At 44.1% G+C, this 17,593-nt stretch overlaps 1 protein-coding gene across 2 annotated transcripts in view; it reads left to right on the top strand.

Annotated features, from left to right (window-relative positions):
- ATRNL1 (attractin like 1) overlaps positions 1-17,593 on the top strand; it is a 969,676-nt gene that overhangs the window by 755,632 nt on the left and 196,451 nt on the right. The window lies entirely within an intron of this gene.

Here is a 17,593-nt window from a genome sequence, read left to right as displayed (position 1 = left end):
TGCTACCCCTGCATCTAAGGATTCTGTGACCTGGTCGTAGAAGGCCACCAGGTTGGTCTGACAGGACCTGCCTCTAATGAACCCATGTTGGTTGCCCCTAAGCATAATCTCCCCTACTGGCCCCTTGCGGACATGCGCCAGGATAATTATCTCAAAAAGCTTATCCAGGATCAAGGTAAGACTGACTGGCCTATAGTTTCCTGGGTCCTCCTTCCTCTCTTTTTTGAAAGTGGAAACCACACTGGCCCTTTTCCAGTCCTCTGGCACCCTGCCAGAGCACCATGAGTGCTCGTAAAGCCATGCCAGGAGTCCCGCAATGACCTCTGCTAATTCCCTCAGCACTCTGGGGTGGAGATCATCAAGACCAGCTGATTTAAATACGTCCAGTCCCCCCAGAAGTTCCCTGACCAGGTCCTCACTGACCCTAGGCCTGGGTAAGCCTCCCCTGGGTCTTATGGGCATCCCAGTGGTGGGGGTGACTCAGTCCCTGCTCAGAAAAATGGAGGCAAAGAAATTGTTGAATAGGTTAGCTTTGCTGTCTGGTGTGACCACCAGATTTCCTAGCATGTTTTGCAGAGGCCCCACGTTACCCAGTGCCTTTTTTTTTACCCCCTATGTATTTAAAAAAGGACTTATTGTTGCCCTTGATCCGGGAAGCTAGTTCCAATTCCAGGTCCGCCTTGGCCTTCCTGACCGCCCCCCTACAGCCCTGAGCAACTGAGGTATAGTCCTCCCTGGTGATGGCCCCTCCCTTCCGTTGTGTGTATGCCTCCTTTTTAGCTAGGAGACATTCCTGTATGCTTTTGGTGAGCCATGGGGGCTTTTCTGCCCTCTTGGCCCCCTTTCATCTGTGTTGGGATTACCTCCCTTTGGGCTTGGAGGATCATCTCCTAAGAAACGACCACTCTTTTTGGACACTCGACTTCTCTCCCCTCTGGGACCTCAGTGCCTCCCTGACTATTCTCCTTATCTCGTTGAAATCTTCCCTCCTGAAGTCCAGGGCTGCTGCCTTGCTGCAGGCCTTTGCCACCTTTTGCTGGATGGTGAATTCCAGCAGGCGATGATCACTGTTGCCCAGATGGTCGAGCACCCGCAGACCTCTCAACAGGTCGTCACCCGTGGCCAGGACCAGGTCCAACAAGGTGTCTCCCCTGGTGGGGCTGTGCACCTCCTGGGTTAGATGGTGGTCCTGCATTTGGGCTAGGAACCTACATGAGCAGTCAGACCTGGCTGACTGCTCTTCCCAGCAGATGTCTGGAAAGTTCAGGTCACCCATGATGACCACGTCCTTTGACTTAACTACATTTGGGAGCTGACTTAAGAATTCCCAGTCCAGCTCTTCACCCTGGGTTGGGTGGTCTGTAGTAGACCCCCACCGTTAAGTCCCTTTCCCCTCGACTTCCTTGTATTCTAACCCAGAGCACTTCAGTGTGCCCCTCCTCTGACCCCGTGCTACTCATTGAGGATGTGTATTTCTCCTTGACGTACAGCACCACACCCCCACCTCTCCTCCCTGTCCTATCCCTCCTGTACAGCCTGTAGCCTTTTATATTCACCGCCCAGTTGTGCGTTGCGTCCCATCACATTTTGGTGAGCCCCACTATGTCTGTGTTGGTGTCAGCTAGCAGGAGGGTAAGTTCCTCCTGCTTGTTCCTCCAAGCACTTGTGTAGAGGCATTTGAGGCCTCCTGAAGATGCGTGCACTGGCCCCCTAATCTCAGTACTACCTGGGCCCCTGTTGCTTACCTGGGTATTTGTTCTGCTCATCGTTGGTCTAGGCTGGGCTGTTCTTGTGGGTGACACTTGGTTTAGTGCTCCAAGGCTTCCTCTGCCCTCATCTTCCCTTTCTGCTGATAAGCCTAGTTTAAAGCCCACTGGAGGTGACCCATCAATATAGAAGAGAACACACTCTTACCTTTGGGGGAAAGGTGAATCCCATCCCACCTGAGCATGTCTCTTGTCCTGATGTGTGGGTTGTTGTGAAGCCGAAGCCCACCTCGAGACACCATTCCTGAAGCCACAAGTTGATCTCTCTGATGCAGGTCTCGTGTCCACTCACTGGTAGGACAGAAGAGAAGGCGATAGGTGCCCCTATCGCCTTCAGCATGCCCCCCAGAGCGTTGTAGTCCACCATCAGGTGATCAGGGCTTCTCCTGGCCGCATCGTTAGTGCCCACAGGGATTAGGACCATGGGATAGTAATCGGTGGGCTGGATCATGGCTTGGATCATTCCTGTCATGTCCTGAATCTTTGCTCTGGTCAGGCAGTGGACCTCGCATGTCGAGGGGTCCTGGTGACAGATGGGACCCTCTGTACCTCTCAGGATGGAGTCATCTATGACGATCACTCGACGTTTCCTCCTTCAGGTTTCCTTAGCTCCTTCAGCCTGTTCAGAGTGTGGAGCTGCCTCCTCTCCAGAGGTTTTCTCCTCTCCTTCCTTCTCCTGCAGTGTCACCAAGGCCAGATTTGTTACAAATTTAAACCAGTTTCTGACCACTTATACCAGTTTGTGTAATTTCTGCCCCCAGCCCATGACATGCTTCCCGACTACTTGGCAAATCCTGAAAACCCTGGGCAATGAGTTCCAGAATGGATAGCTTCTAGGATTTTTTTTTTTCTCTCTCTTTGAATATTGGAGTCACTTTCATCTTCCTTCAAGTTACAGGAGCCCTTCTCTCAGACATGGTCTTACTCCATGCCTCTAGCACCCTTTTGGGTTAACAAATCAGTCATTTTTTCCAGACATTATTTGACCAGTTCGGAGAATCTCAAAATTCTTCTCTCCTACTCTGATTCCTGTTAGTTTAACCCAGTAATAACAAATTTCCACTTTGTATTACACCATTGTCCTGTTACTGAATATCATACCACTCATTCTGTTTTATGCATATGCACCATTACATCCAACACAAAGATGTCTGAAGTGTGTGATCTTGTTATTTGCTCCCACTTCATTGGCCAGTTACACTGTCAGAATCAGGTTATTCTGTCTTAGTGTCAAGGCAAGTCAAGCCCTTACATCCTCTAGGGTGATTCAGAGCTAGCTGCTTCTCTGGACAAATACTTTACATATGACTCCTAGTTCTCCTTTGTGATTTTTTTTTTTCCATTCTCCATCTCCTTTCCATCTGACTGCTTTGATTGTCCTGGCTATTCCATGATTTTCCATTACTGAATATTGACTCCTTCATTCTGAGATTCGTCTTCTGAAATCATTTCTATTGACTTATACACATGTTTCTTGCATGGACAGAAACTGAGTCAGCTTTGACCCTAAGCTCTCCTCTGACTGTAAATAAGCCAGATGTCATCTTCAGATCATGCTGTGTTTATTCTTCACACTGACATTTTCCCCCTGAAATCTTTATTCATGCCTTAATTATTTCTTGTGTTGACTAGCATAATACCATATTTTATTGTTCTTTTTAAACCCACACATCCAAAAGTTCTGGGACCCAGAGTAATAATAATTTTCCTGACACAGGAAAAATGAAATGTTATCAGTTACCCTCACTCACTTTTCTAGGCTTTCTACCGAATCCAAATGCTATGCCAAATTATCTTCCTTCTTTATAGTGCTTTCTCTGGCTTGTTGTACACTTTGACCTCAAACACGTTGTGCCTTCTCCCCTGCCCACTCCCTCTGTTCATAGCTTAAAAAAAATAATTCTCATTCTTTCTCTAATTCCACATGACTAGACATTGCCCTTTCAGTTGTACCGCCTCGTTTATCTGGAAAACTTTCTCCCAGACTGTTGAGCCACTTTATTTTAGACCTTGCCTTAAAACTTTTTCTTTCTCCTTACCTAATTATTAATTCTCTCTGAACAGCCATTTGTGATGCCGTGTATGAAGGATGTTATACAGAATATAAATGATATTCTATAGTTCTCTTCTTGTGGGAGAGCACTTACCTGGAAGAAAACAGCTTTAAATTCTCCAGTAACTCTTCCTTTTTACAGTATATTATATATTGCTGTATAGAAGCAAAAAACAGTGCTAAAGTTAAATGTTACAGGTTTCACAATATTTATTTGCAGGTGCTGTGATAATATATAGTCGTGTAAGGCCACATTTATTACCTTATATCTGCAATGTGATACTGTAATTACCTTATATTTGCATGAAAGTGTTGTTGCTCCTCTTTTAAATTTATATCTAGAAGAATTTGAAAGTTCTCATTCTGTTTACCTGAACACAGACTTAAACTAGATAGCATGCACGCTGGTCACATAGTTATGATTTCTTCTTTCTTGTGTACTACTGCTGTTCAGAATATAGTGGAAAATGTGAACACCCTTGCCTGGAGTCAGGTCAACAGTGTTTTAAATTTTTAAAATGTTATTTTGCTTTTTTGGCACTTGGGAAACCTATTAATAGAAAAGTTTGGAAACAGCTGCCTATATCCACCTTTAGCAACTTGTGTCGTCTTGTAACATAAGACGGTGTCATTCTGATTTTACCTTTTCTTAAAATCTGCTTATGTCTAGGAAATCATACACATCTTGACATAACATATATTCTTTACTTTGAAAAATGAATTTAAAATTATAACTGCTATCTTTTAAAAATAAAAATCTTTTAAAAAGTCTCTTAAGCCTGCAGTTAACACTTATTTTGATCTCAAAGGCTAGGGACAGAGGTTACACATAAATTGGTTTAAGTGATCAGAAACTGGTTTAACCTCTAACAGAACATCAGTGCAAATAAACCACTTTCAAAATGGCTGCAACTGGTTTGAGATAAACCTGGTTGAATGTAGTATCAGACTTAACTGATTTGGGTGAAACTGGTTTATGTAATGTCTCTCCCAGACCCCTTCCTGGTTTAAGTTAAACCAGATGCCCCCAGCATCCCAGCATGCTCTGCAGCCCTGGGCAGAGCTGTGCTTTCTGCTCCAGTGATGCAGGGCTGGCTCTGCTCCCTTGCTGGAGGAGGGGAGGAGGCATAGCCAGATGTCAGCCCCCACTAAGGCAAAGGGGGCAGGGAAGAGGTTTATTCTCTGCTCCCTCCCCTGTCCCACCAGTACACACCTGCCAGGAATTTCTCCAGTTGCTACTCCAGCAGTCGGGGTGTGGCCAGCCTCAGCAGTAGCCTGAAGTGAACTGGCCAAGGAGGGGGTTCAGTTCCCCTGTCCCTGTCCCTCTGCCACAGACGTGGATCGCTGCAGCAGCAGCAGCTGCAGCAGGGATGGGGCCATGGCCAGATGGCGGCTGGCATGGCCCCTGAAAATGAGGGGGTGGGAAATGGGGTTTATTCCCCCTTCCTCCCTCTCTGTCTGCCAGTCTTGACTGCTGCCACTACTGATCCCTACCTGTGTGGGATGAGTGGCTGAATAAGATCCCTCCCTGCCCCCTCTGCCAGACGCTGGAGGGAGGAGGAAAATAACCCTGCTCCTTGCCCTCTCACTTAAGGGGCTTATGCTGGCCTGCCTCTGGCCATGCCCCTGCTGCTGCCACTGGAGCAGTGAGGGGAGAGGGACCATGATGGGGCAGCACCCCGCTGTCATGGTGTTCTGGGAGCACAAGTCTCTTCTCAGTTGGGGGGCTGTGCTGCAGGCAGGAACAGAGCAGGGCGGGCAGAGCTGCTGCAGCATGCACGAGGCAAGCAACGGCGGCACTAGTGGGGGCTTATGGGGCTATGGCCATCCCTCTGCACACTGTGCCACTGTTTGCTCTGCGCAGTCTGTGGGAGCTCAGACCACCCCACCCTGCTCCCAACACAGTGCATCCTCCCCTCCCCCAGTGGGAAGAGGACTGTGCTCCTGGGACACCATGACAGGGGATGTGGCCCCTTCATGATTCTCCCCCCCTTGCCGCTCCAGTGACAGGGGCAGGGGTGTGGCCAGAGGCCAGCCTGCAGGGCCCCCTTAGTCAAGGGGGCAGGGAGGGGGGTTATTTCCCCCCTGGTGAAGGGGGCAGGAAGGGAGCTTATTCTGCCGCTCACCCCACACAGGGAGTAATTGGTGCTACTGCCAGTCATGGGTGGCAGACCCTGGCTATGTGCCCTCAGAGACAGAGGAGATAGAGTATGGAATAAATCCAATCCCTGCCCCCTCTGCCCCAGGGGGCCATACTGGCCAGCACCTGGCCATGCCCCCACCATTGTTGCTGCTGCAGCAAAGGGGGAGTGCCAGGCAGGCCCTGGCTTTGGTCTGTCCCCAGCAGTTCACTTGGGGCTAGTGCCAGGGCTGGCCATGCCCCCCCTCCACCAGTACAGCTTCCCTGCACATCCCCCCAACACAGCTCTCCTGCTCTAGTACCCCCCAGCTCCTGTCCCAAGCCACTGTGGGCATGTGCCTGCATTTCCTGTCTGAAAAGGGAATGTCTCTTCACTTGGAGATTGGTTCAATCTAGGCAGGTTAGACTAACCTGGAAAGATTGAATCAGTTCAAGCTCCACCTTTTTGAATGTCTGTCCCTAGCCATAGAGCTAGCACCTGGTTATTCATTTACAATAAAACTACTCTACGCTTCCCTGGCAGAGTAGAAAGGGCTTACAACAGGTATATAAAAGTTTATAAAAATGAGAATCAGGCCCTTTGGGTATACATTTTTATTGTCAGGTAAGTCATCTGCTTTTTTGCTATGCAGTTCATAAGAGATGTGAACTTACTTTCTGTTCTAAAAGCCTAGTTTTCTTCAGATTGTTTTTCATAAGGTATTTTGCCACCTCATAAAGTTTATTTAACACACGTAGTACATAGTACAATTATAACAAAAATTGGTTGGATGAAAGCAGAGAATTTGGGTTAAATAGACCTTGTCAACAAATGTCTTGCTTAGCTGAAGCGATTAGAAGAAATTTGGTTGACTCTAGGTGTTTCAGCAATATGGACATGGTAAAAGTAAAGTTTTGCCATAAAATTTTGTACTGTCTACATATCCACATAAACGGAATCAAAATATATTGTCTAATTGTTTTCAAGCAGAAAAGAATGATGCCTGTTTATATAAACTGTGTCAGTAATGGCATTGAACATGTCCTCTGTTTACTAGAATTAATAACTAAAATGCGGCCAGCTTGTATTTCGCAAAGTAGGTAGAAAGTTTACTAAGTGTAACACAAAAGATTTGTCTGTTTCCCAGAAGTCCTGTTCTTATATAAATGAGATATTTAACAGTGTATGTTCATGAGCATCGTACCTTGAGATATAGCAAAAACATGACAGTGCAATTCACTCAAAACTCTTTTAAATTGAACATGCCAAAGTATGGATGTGAACTGTAGCAAAAGGATAAATAAAGAGCACATAAATTGCAATTCTCTTCTAAGTGCTTGAAATGGGATTCTGTTTCTTCACATAACACCCTTCATTTTGATCTGCAGAGGCCATTTATAAGATGCCATTTTCAAAATGATAATCAGTAAGATTATCTACTAGACCCAAACTATCCATTTCACTGATCTTTCTTTTACTAACTTTGAAATAGAGTTGTTCTTTTTTAAAGAGAAAGAGAGGAAGAGAGAGAAAAATGACTTATTCACCATCTGTTTTCCATTTCTTCAGATGGAACCTGCTATCTTGTATTGTTGTTTGTTATCTCTGGAGTTGTAGTCCTTAATTACCTTTACATCAGAGGCTTTAGCTGAATGACATTACATAGCTCCTTACTGGCGTTTTTGCATTTGCAGCCAAAAGCAATATATACTGACATTTTACATGGGCAGACACAACTCTTAGATTATTTGTAGTCATCACATCATGACCTTGAGCCATCAGATACAATTTAGCATTTAATTCTTCTTATGTAACTTTGAAACATGTATGTACTGGTAGATGATCCAATAGGTTCTGCCATTTTTCATGTGGAGCTTAAGCACTCCATAAACTGCTGCCAAATTCAGTTCAGGCCTGAAGTGAATGTGACCTCCATGTCACCTGACAATGCAAGATTGTAAGCTGTGCCCACTAAGTTAGTTCAACAGAACTATATATTTTAGTGGTAAATGTCAATATTTATCTGTTCTTCTCATACAGTTCTTAGAAGTTAATGAAACCAAATCAGAATTAGGTCCTAATGATTGTCCTTAAAAGTATCTGTTGGGGTTTCCGACACAGATCTGACAGATCAGAGATGGGACCCTCTAGGCCCTGAGCCAGAGCAGCCAAGAGCAGGGCAAGTGCTAGAGCATTTCCCTGCGATTGGGTGGGGGGAGGGGGGCTAAAAGAGAGCTGCAAAGGAACCTGGGATGCTGGTGGACAGCGATCTAACTTGAATCAGTGGGGGAACTGGGACTGAAGTTCAATGCAGCCGTCTATCTTAAATCGATTAAGTCTGAGTGCACATCGATCCAGGTCTATCTTAGACTGGGCTCCACCATTTTTAGACAAGTCTGTGTGTGCTGAACTTCTGTTCTGTTACAGGTTTAGCCCAGTGTCCAATCACTTCGGCTGGTAAAAGTATAATGTCTGTACCTGGCTTTCATGTGTTAATGTACTGCATTGGCATGCATGTTTTCAAGGTATTGGATTCCAGTAGAGTTGGGAGGATTAGTTCAGTAATTATGTATAAGGGTCATCTCTACAAAGGAACCCTTCATAAAAAGGAAGTAATCTTTGCGTCTGTGGTTGCTTCCAGTTGCTAATCCACTGTATGTGACAAAGCCCTAAGAATTCCATACAAGAAAGACAATAAAAGATAATTGTTCATTAGTCTGAAGCTGAAAGATTTTTAACTAAGTATGGATAAAATAATGCTTTAATTTATTCCTCCTGTTACATATAGACTCTTTACTGAGATCGTGTTAGGCAAAAGACAGTTTCTACTTTCCAAGAGTTTTGTCTTGTATTATGCCCTTTGCAATATGACCTTGTTTATATCTTTCTTATCCAGCTTTCAGTAAAAAACGGATGCATTTAGAAGGATGCCTGTTGTCAATTAGTAATCGCAAGTGCCCGAGCCTATAAAACTTTTTTTTTTAAACTTGCAAATGTATTGAGCCAGCTGGAGCTAATAAATAAGGTTATTGTTGTCAGAGTAAAAGCTAGATTATTTAAAAAGGACTTGAATGATGTCAGTACCACAAACACCTTCATGTTTGATTGGCATAAAAATCATTTGGCAGTAAGAAAAATACATGCATTAACATTTTGTTTCATAAATCCTGTTTTTAAAAACTGTGAAACAGATAAAACATATTCTGCTTTCTTTCTACATACAGGGGAACCTGACATGGTAAAAAGGAGCTCCCTACTGGCTCACAAATACCACTTTGGGATAAAGCAAATATGCATGAGTGAGATACTGGAATAGTGAGAGATTTCTTTGTAATTGCCTGTGGGTGTACATATAGGGTCCAAACCAGCTCAGCCCATCAGACCTAAGGAGATCACCCTCCTAGGAAGGTATAAATGCAATAGAATACTTATTTCATACCCTCAGCTCATATTATTAGAGACATCGTATATTGTTGGCTTGCTTTAAGTATAACATTGTAAAACAAACCAATATTTATTTTATTGCAAAATGTAAAATATTATCCTGCAGTCCAGTGCAACTTCAGGGCTCAGTCATTGTTTTGCCAGAAGCCCAGAATGAAAGGCAGCGTGACATCTGATTTACAGCCATCTTTTGCTGTGGTGAAGCATTAAGTTGCACTAGGTATATACCTAGGGCCGCATTCATAATCCAGGGTACTGGGATAGCTAAGTTACTGAAAGTAATGGGGAGGTGATGCCAAGGCTCTACGTGCTCCTTCTTCCTGCCAGCCTCACGAGGTGAGGGTATAGCAGCCCCATGAAGGTTACTTCCCATTCCTTGTTGCTTGCTGTATATGTTGCTGACACACGCATTGGGTCACAGTCTGCCCCTTTCAGATCTCTACTGTGTGATGCATTTTAATGCAGAACAGTGGATATAATGGAGTAAGTGAAACACAAAATAATTGCAGAAATGACCTTGGATGTAACATCTGAGTTAATATAAAAGACAATTATTCTGTTTTTCCCTCCTAAAATGACCAAGGGATAAATGGAACTGCGTGACTGAAAAGGAACTGCTATATTCATTTTCCCTTAACGTATATCTGTACTATCATTTCTGTTTTATTACAAATTTCCGTGGACCTGATCCATTGTTTGTAGAAGTTAAATGGAGTCTTTCCAGTACAATTCTTTTCACTTGGTTATTGTACTATACATTAGTCTTCTTTAGCACTACTATCCATCTATCACACAAAAATGCCGGTTAAGTACATTTTTATTATAAACATTTTAAAGTAATAGTTCCTCGTGTGAATCAGTGATAAAACTTTGCTTATTAACAACAAAAAGGGACTCTCCTTGATATTACACCAAAGTCAGTCACAGAGGCAAACAGTGCTGGAGCATAAAGTAGCAATACCTGAGCATAAACCTATCCAAGTGCACTTAAATCCACAACCAGTTTGGGCTGATCCAGGATTTTGTAAAGGGTGGTGTGGGAGCAGCAACTGGTGCTGAAGGGATGGATACACATCCTGACTCCAGCTACCCTCCCACCATGCCATGGGAGTAGCAGATGGGGAGTAGCAACTGGTTTCCCTCTCCCTGAACCTGCTCCCAGGCTGGCACATAACACCCAGGGCGACCAGATAGACAGTCAGAGAAAGCACAGACAGTGGCAGCCACAGTTGGGGGAGGGGGCAGATGGGGCTCACCCACAGATGGGGTAGGGGATATCTCACCGGGCATGGGGGAGGAGGGTTTATAAAGGTCCCTAGCTAATGTTCCTCCAGTGTGGTCCAAAAGGGGAATATGACTACCACTGCACCGCACTCCCTCTGGATCTATCCCTGCTAGCCAGTATTTTCAAGGATCCAGTCCTCAGTAAATGACAGGTATATTTTTTGTCCTCTCTTCATCACTTGACAGATCGAGGCACCTTCCTAACAACCATTCACGTGTTCGGCTCATGAACATGTCTACACTGCAGCTGTGATGAGTATGCTTCATAGATTTCATAGACATTCAGGCTGGAAGGGACCCCAGAAGATCATCGAGTCCAGCCCCCTGCCCCAGGGGCAGGAATTTTTTTCCACTCCTTTCCATATACAGAACCTTTATTTGTGTGCTTTTGTGCAGGTTGAATTTGCACTGGTGTAGCTTAGAGTATAGGATACAGCACGTATTGTGCTTCAAACCAGGCTCTGACCTGCCCATTCTGCAGTGGTGATGTACTAACGTGCATTTTCCCAGGCATTCTGGGCCCATTTTCCAAAGACCTGTCTGTTGCCATAAGAACAGGAGCCAGACGAGTTGTCAGGAAAGTAATTCTTGTGAATAAGTACACAGCCTATTGCAGTCTACCACCTTCCCCATATCTGCACTTGCTTTGTGTGAAAATGTACCCCATTCACAGAGGCATAACGATGTGGCTGGGTGCCAGCAGCGCCTGTCACATACAGGAGTAGTGGCGACTTCTGGTTGCCACTGCCACCAGTGTGATTGTGTGCCTGCTGCAGTAGCATCTGATTTTTCCTCCTGCCCCCCCAGGTTGACACCACTGCCTATTCATATGGAAAGGAGATTAAGCAAGATGCAACAGATGAGCAGTGTGCATACTAGAGGGGAAGCAATCGTCTCCATGTGTCTGTGTAGCAAGCTTCCAAGTACTTCACTACGATACTTTCTCTGTATGTAAAAGCATGTGTTTGCACAAAACTGCTTCTAGATCTCCCAAGCAACAACTTAATTGAGTACAAACTGTATGGAAGAAAATTGTATGGGACCCAAGCAAAAAAATCCTAAAAGCCTAACCATAGTATTACAATCTTCATTGTGTATACTCATTGGCATTCACCACAAGAAGTGAATTAGCTGCAGTGTATTTAGTGTAGGCAGTGCCTGCTGAAGTTTGGCACTTATCTGTGACAGGTGAAAAGTAGCAGTTATAAACCAGTGGAGGAGTGGTAGAGAACTCCTCCAACTGTATCAGTTCTCTCTAATCATTCATTAGCAAATGTTACTTAACTCTGAGAGCAGAGAGACTCAATATTAAGTGGTAAATCTTAAATCACAGGATCTGTTTTGCTCAGAAGGTGAAGCTGCCATCAGTTCTCGTACACACATTGGCCTTCTGGGATTAGCATTTCATTTAATACAACAGAAGACAAACTGTTTGTGAAAAATTTAGCACCAAGGTATGAATAATAGTAACACATTTATTTTTCATCCTGTCTGAATTTACCATATATGTGGATTATTTCTGTCTGTAGATGTAGAATAATCCCTTCTGCTTTTATCACTGTAGTACAAGAATAGTCGTGATCATCACTGCATTCCAGTGTATGTAGACAGCTGTACTTGTGTTTCCTGGTCCTGGAAGAAAACTCATTTGTCTCCACAGATGAGCTTTACTCATTGCAGAGCCATTATCTCAGAGTGGAATTATTCATTGCTTTGCTTTCCTAGTTTTCGAGGGTCAGAAGGGATCTTGGTAGATCATCTAGTCTGACCCTCTGCCCTGGGCAGAAAAGAGCGCTGGGGTCAGATGACCGCAGCCAGGAGCTTGTCAAGTCTCTTTTCAAAGACCTCCAAAATAGGGGAGAGCACTACCTGGAAGCTTATTCCAGATTCTGGTAACCCTTACCATAAAGAAGTTCTTCCTAATGTCTAGTCTAAATTTGCCCTCTGTCAGTCTGTGGCCATTTTTCCTGGTTACTCCAAGGGGCGCCCTGGCAAATAGAGTATCTCCTATCCCTTGCCCTGCCCCCCACAACGAACTTCTAAACAGCCACTAGGTCACCTCTCAGCCATTTCTTACAGAGGCTGAAGAGATCCAGGTCCTTCAATCTCTCCTTGTAGGACCTTTCCTGCAGGCCCCTAACCGTATGAGTAGCCCTTCTCTGGACCCTCTCAAGGTTATCCACATCCCTCTTAAAGTGCGGTGCCCAGAACTGGACACAGTACTCCAACTGCGGCCTGACCAATGCCACGTAGAGGACACGTATCACCTCCTTAGACCTGTTCATGATGCACTATTAATGCATGATAAAGAGCAACTTCATCTTAGAATCTGTCTTTATCTTAAAACCTGAGACAGTCTTTTAGATGCCTTGGGTCATGGCCGTTGTGCATCTTGTAGTTAAGGGCTGAGATCTGCACCGAATGGAGGATATGTCTGATGTGTTATATTCTGTGACACTGAGGAGCCTTGCTGCAGTGTTCTGTACCATTTGGATTTTCTAAGTGTCAAAGGTTTTGTGGTCAAGTATATCAGAGTGCTGTTGCTCATGACTAACTGGCATGAATAACTGGCTCAGTTCATTGTAACCTGTATCAGATGAGGTCTCAATCAACCAAAGGTGATAAAAAGCATTATTCACAGACGTTGCTGTGTGGTAGCTTAGGGATCAATAAGGAATCCAAGAGCGGGATCAATAAGGAATCCAAGAGCATGTCTAAACCATGGACCAACTTGATTGACTTGGGTTGTGTGTCTTCAATCCAAGGGAGCTGCACTGTTCTGAAGACTCTTCCAAATGTTTTTCTCCACCCACCAACATAAACTCTGTCTTGTTTAGGTTCAGCTCCAACCAACTGGTCTTCAGCCAAGCACAGTGCTATTTTGAAAGTAGTAGTGTGGCTATATAGGGTCAAGGGCTAGCAAAATGTGTATTGTGTGCATATTGATGTCACTTGAATTCTCATGTCTTCTGATCAGTTCTGTTCGTCTGGCAGTGGTTCTCAGCCTTTTTAGACTCAAGGCATCTCTGGATAGACTTGAGGCAATTCTGAATAGACTCAAGGCACTCTTCAGAAAACACCAGTTCTTAGTTTTTAGTCTTTTTACTACAGAAAAATAATAAAGTGGTTTTTCTGTTTCAAAGAATTTTGAAAGAACACAACTATAGTGTGGTTGAGGACCAAGGGGAATTCAATCTGATATTGATTGGTATCAGAAATGAATCTTTGGGTGGGAAGAGGAGGAGGAGACAAGAAGTGACAATGCAGTTCTCTGTCACTAATCACTAGGTGTTAATGGGACATTAAATTTTCTATATAGATAACTGCATCTGATTTGCTCCTCACTCATGGTCATTCTCCCTTGTGAATGCTGGGTATGGTTGCATTTATGCAGGTTCAGTAAATACTGACAGGAGCTCAGCTCAAACCAAAACAGTCATAGTAGAAAATCCAAACTGCATACCCACATACAACCCACATAGCAGCAAAATCCCAGGAAGGGTTTAACAACGAGCCTCACTTCCTTCTCCAGCTGTGACCAAGCAGCCAGTTATCTACAGCTCCTATAAAACAGTGAATATCAGGTAGAATAAGGGTAGCAGGTGGAGAAGACTAGAAACTATGAAGTTGCTGGTTTCCCCAGAGTAGCTATGATAAGAACAATGTGGAGAAAAACTTTCAAGCAGAAAACATGAGAAGCAGCTACGGGAAGTGGTAAGGAGTCGGAAGATGTAGTTGCCGACTGCTCGACATGGGATCCTTCAGCTGGAACTGGGTTCCGTTATTCTCTCCCACAGAAGGATGAGTGATGTGGGTAAAGATTAGACAGTCCCAAGTGGGGAGAGGCTCAAGACTGAGCATACAATGCTCTGGACTTGTATGAGGGGCCATAAACATCCAGAGTATTGTATGCTCAGTCCATTTCTGTTACATCAACAAAGATGAGTCAGTTAGTTATGGTGATAGAAAAGGCCATGGGTTACAAAAGGACTGTTAGCCCAGACCTGGCTGGGGAAAGGGCATGTATCTTGATGGAGCACTTTGACAGAAGTATCTTTTAAATGATTTATCCAGCATTTGCCTTTAAAAGTTACCTTTGCTTCTCTTTTTCACATTACTGGCAGACTCTTTTCTTGATGTCCTTCTTAAACAGGATTGATGCGACCATCTATCCAGGGGAAACAATATCCCTATCAGCCAGTTCTGCAGAGAAAAGAAAATGCCCTGAGGTGGGTGGGTATATGGTATGCTTTCAGCCCTTCCCAATACCTTATGGCAGGCTATCTGAACCTGAGTATTTTGGGTGTAAAAACTACTAGAAAACCATTATAGTGTGTCTTGGGTCACGTCTTGCAAGCAGGAAAACACAAGCGTACCTTGTACTGACATAGAAGTCTCATTTACCTAAGTACCGGGCTGTACTCAGTTACCATTTTCCAAAACTAGATCAGCAGAGTTACGTGTAGAAAGCCAGCCTTGTGCATGTAGCTCAGGGACAAATGCAGGAAGTGTAAATAATAATAATAACAGCAACAATCTTACCTGGATAAAAATGAGGCTCCATTGACTTTATTAGGACAGTGTGCATAATGTGGTTTATGTAGCCTTAAATAAATTGCAATCTCTGAATGGAAGTTACTTTTTATGATCAGAAGTTATTAACAGAGGCACTTTTTTGAGGGGGAGGATGTTCGGGGAGGATTTTTTTTCAGTCCTTGCAACATTTCAATGCACTTTCTCAGTGGAAAATCTGCTGCAGAAGTTGGTACACAGTGTTAATTAAGAGTTGCACAAGGTTGTGTTGGAAACTCGCTGTCACCAACCTAACAAAGAGATCATAAACAATTTGAAATCAGTGAGACATGAGGATGATACCCAATTGTCTGTTGGTCTGTAACAAACTGCAGTAATTGGGAAAGTAACCTTGACATATTTCACTTGAGGTATGGATATCCACAGTTTATTATATTTCAGACAGTATCCATTATCAGACACATAGGGTCAAATTAACTCTAATGTTGCACTCTTCACGAGACACTCCATAGCTACCAATAACATTTAAGATGCTCTTAAAATAAGAATTTCAATTATCAGGCAAATGAGGCTTTGGAAAAAAAAAAAAACCTGACAGTTTTAATGAGCAGTAGGAGTTAGTATTCACTTTGATAAGGAACAGCGTTACAGACACAGGGAAACCAAAGAGAGCCTGTACCCTTTTCTGGTTGTGTCATGTTGCCTAATAACAAAATGGAATTCAAATTTATTTCAGTACGTCTCAGTAGCATCTTGGGGTGGTGGCACCGTAAGCTCTCTTTTCCTTTTGAAAGGATTACAAATGAAAAAATAATAACATTAGCTTTGCTGCAGAGCACATTTTACCGGCAGTCATCTTACAGCTCTTTACTTTGCTATTCATAAAGGCTACTACAGATATTTGGTTTCTCCCCCCACATGGAGACAGTGGGTCACTTGCTGGACCCTACTGACCCAAAAAACAGGGAACAAAACACACCCTCTTTGCAAACCACACTGTGTTGCAGGAAGACATAGGCAGTCTGGGTCAGCCAATTGAGGCTGACCCAGCAATGCACCCCAGAAGCGCTCTTCTGCCGTTCAGTTTCTGGGCAGACCGAGGGAGCCTGCAGAGCATGCTGCAACTTGTGCACAGGTTCCCTGTGGCTGTGCAGCAGCAGCACTGCAAAATCTCTGCTCTTTAAGGGCTCAGCAATCAAATGTCTGTTCAGGCATTTCCAGGTAAATTTTTCCTATCAGGAGAACAAACCTGGGAGACTTCTCCCAGATTATTTGAATGTGAGCATGTAGCCTAAGCCTCATCAGGCTTGTGCAGTGAGGAATATTATCAGTTTAGGACCTATAGAGGCCCTGAGCAGCTGAACTGAAGTTTTTTTGGAAGAGTGAGACTTTCTGTGTTTTGGGCTTGCAGGGGATTGAAATCAAACAGAAACTGGTTCAAAAGGAGCACAGTTGGAGTCTCTAACATGCTGGACCTTGCTGCCATTTACAAAGAGGAAAAAAAATAAGTGGGTGCTAGTTTGGAAGGAAGAGTCTTTGCTTTTCTGCTCAGACCCCGGAGAGGAAGAACACTTATGTTGGGACATTGATTTATATCCCCTTTTGTTTTATCCTTGCTTAATTGGAAGGATTAGAACTTTACTTCTCTGTTTTTACTCAGAGCACTGGGTATGAAATAACTCAATTTGCAAACTTATGGATTCAGCAGAGTTTAGAAACAAAATCAGCATTTTGAAGAACAAAGCTGAAGTCCAGGATAGTTACTCTATTTATTCCAATGTAAGATGAGTGTGGTTAGGTTATTGTTTACCCCTCTGATCAGCATGGGTGGGGAGCCCCATATTTTATATTTGCATATAAGGAAACCTCATTAAATACATTGCTTATCATTAAACTGCTGCCAGAAACAGCACATGCTCAGTAATAGGAACCAGCTATTCGGGCTATGTGAAGCTTCGGTCCCTGAGTCGATTTGGTGGAGATTTGACCTGATTTGGTGGCTGAATCTCTGAATTCGAGTTGAATCAGAGGACCCTTTAATCTCTCCGAATTGAATTGGAACCATCTGAATTGATTTGGAGAGATTTGGAAAGATCTGGAGATTCAGACATAGAAGCAGCTTTAAATGTTTTTTCTACATACCTCTAGGTAGCAGGGACTTGTGAATGCTGCAATGATGGGGTACATGGAGTCTCCCACAAAAGCACCGGGGGCTCCCAAGCACACTTGGCAGCAGACCTGGAAGTGGACCAGAAGCACTTCTGGTCCACTTCCAGATCCACCAGGGAGTGCACAGGCCCTGCCCCCCCCTGCTCAGTGACTGGTGCCTCCTGGGTCTGGGGTGGCATCTGGGGTCCCCCTGCAGCCAATCACTGAGCTAGGGAGGAGCAGGG

This window comes from Crocodylus porosus, unplaced genomic scaffold, assembly GCF_001723895.1.
Source record: "Crocodylus porosus isolate Cpor-Errol unplaced genomic scaffold, CroPor_comp1, whole genome shotgun sequence".
In the NCBI taxonomy this organism is placed as follows: domain Eukaryota; kingdom Metazoa; phylum Chordata; order Crocodylia; family Crocodylidae; genus Crocodylus; species Crocodylus porosus.
This window is presented reverse-complemented; position numbering and strand designations above follow the sequence as displayed.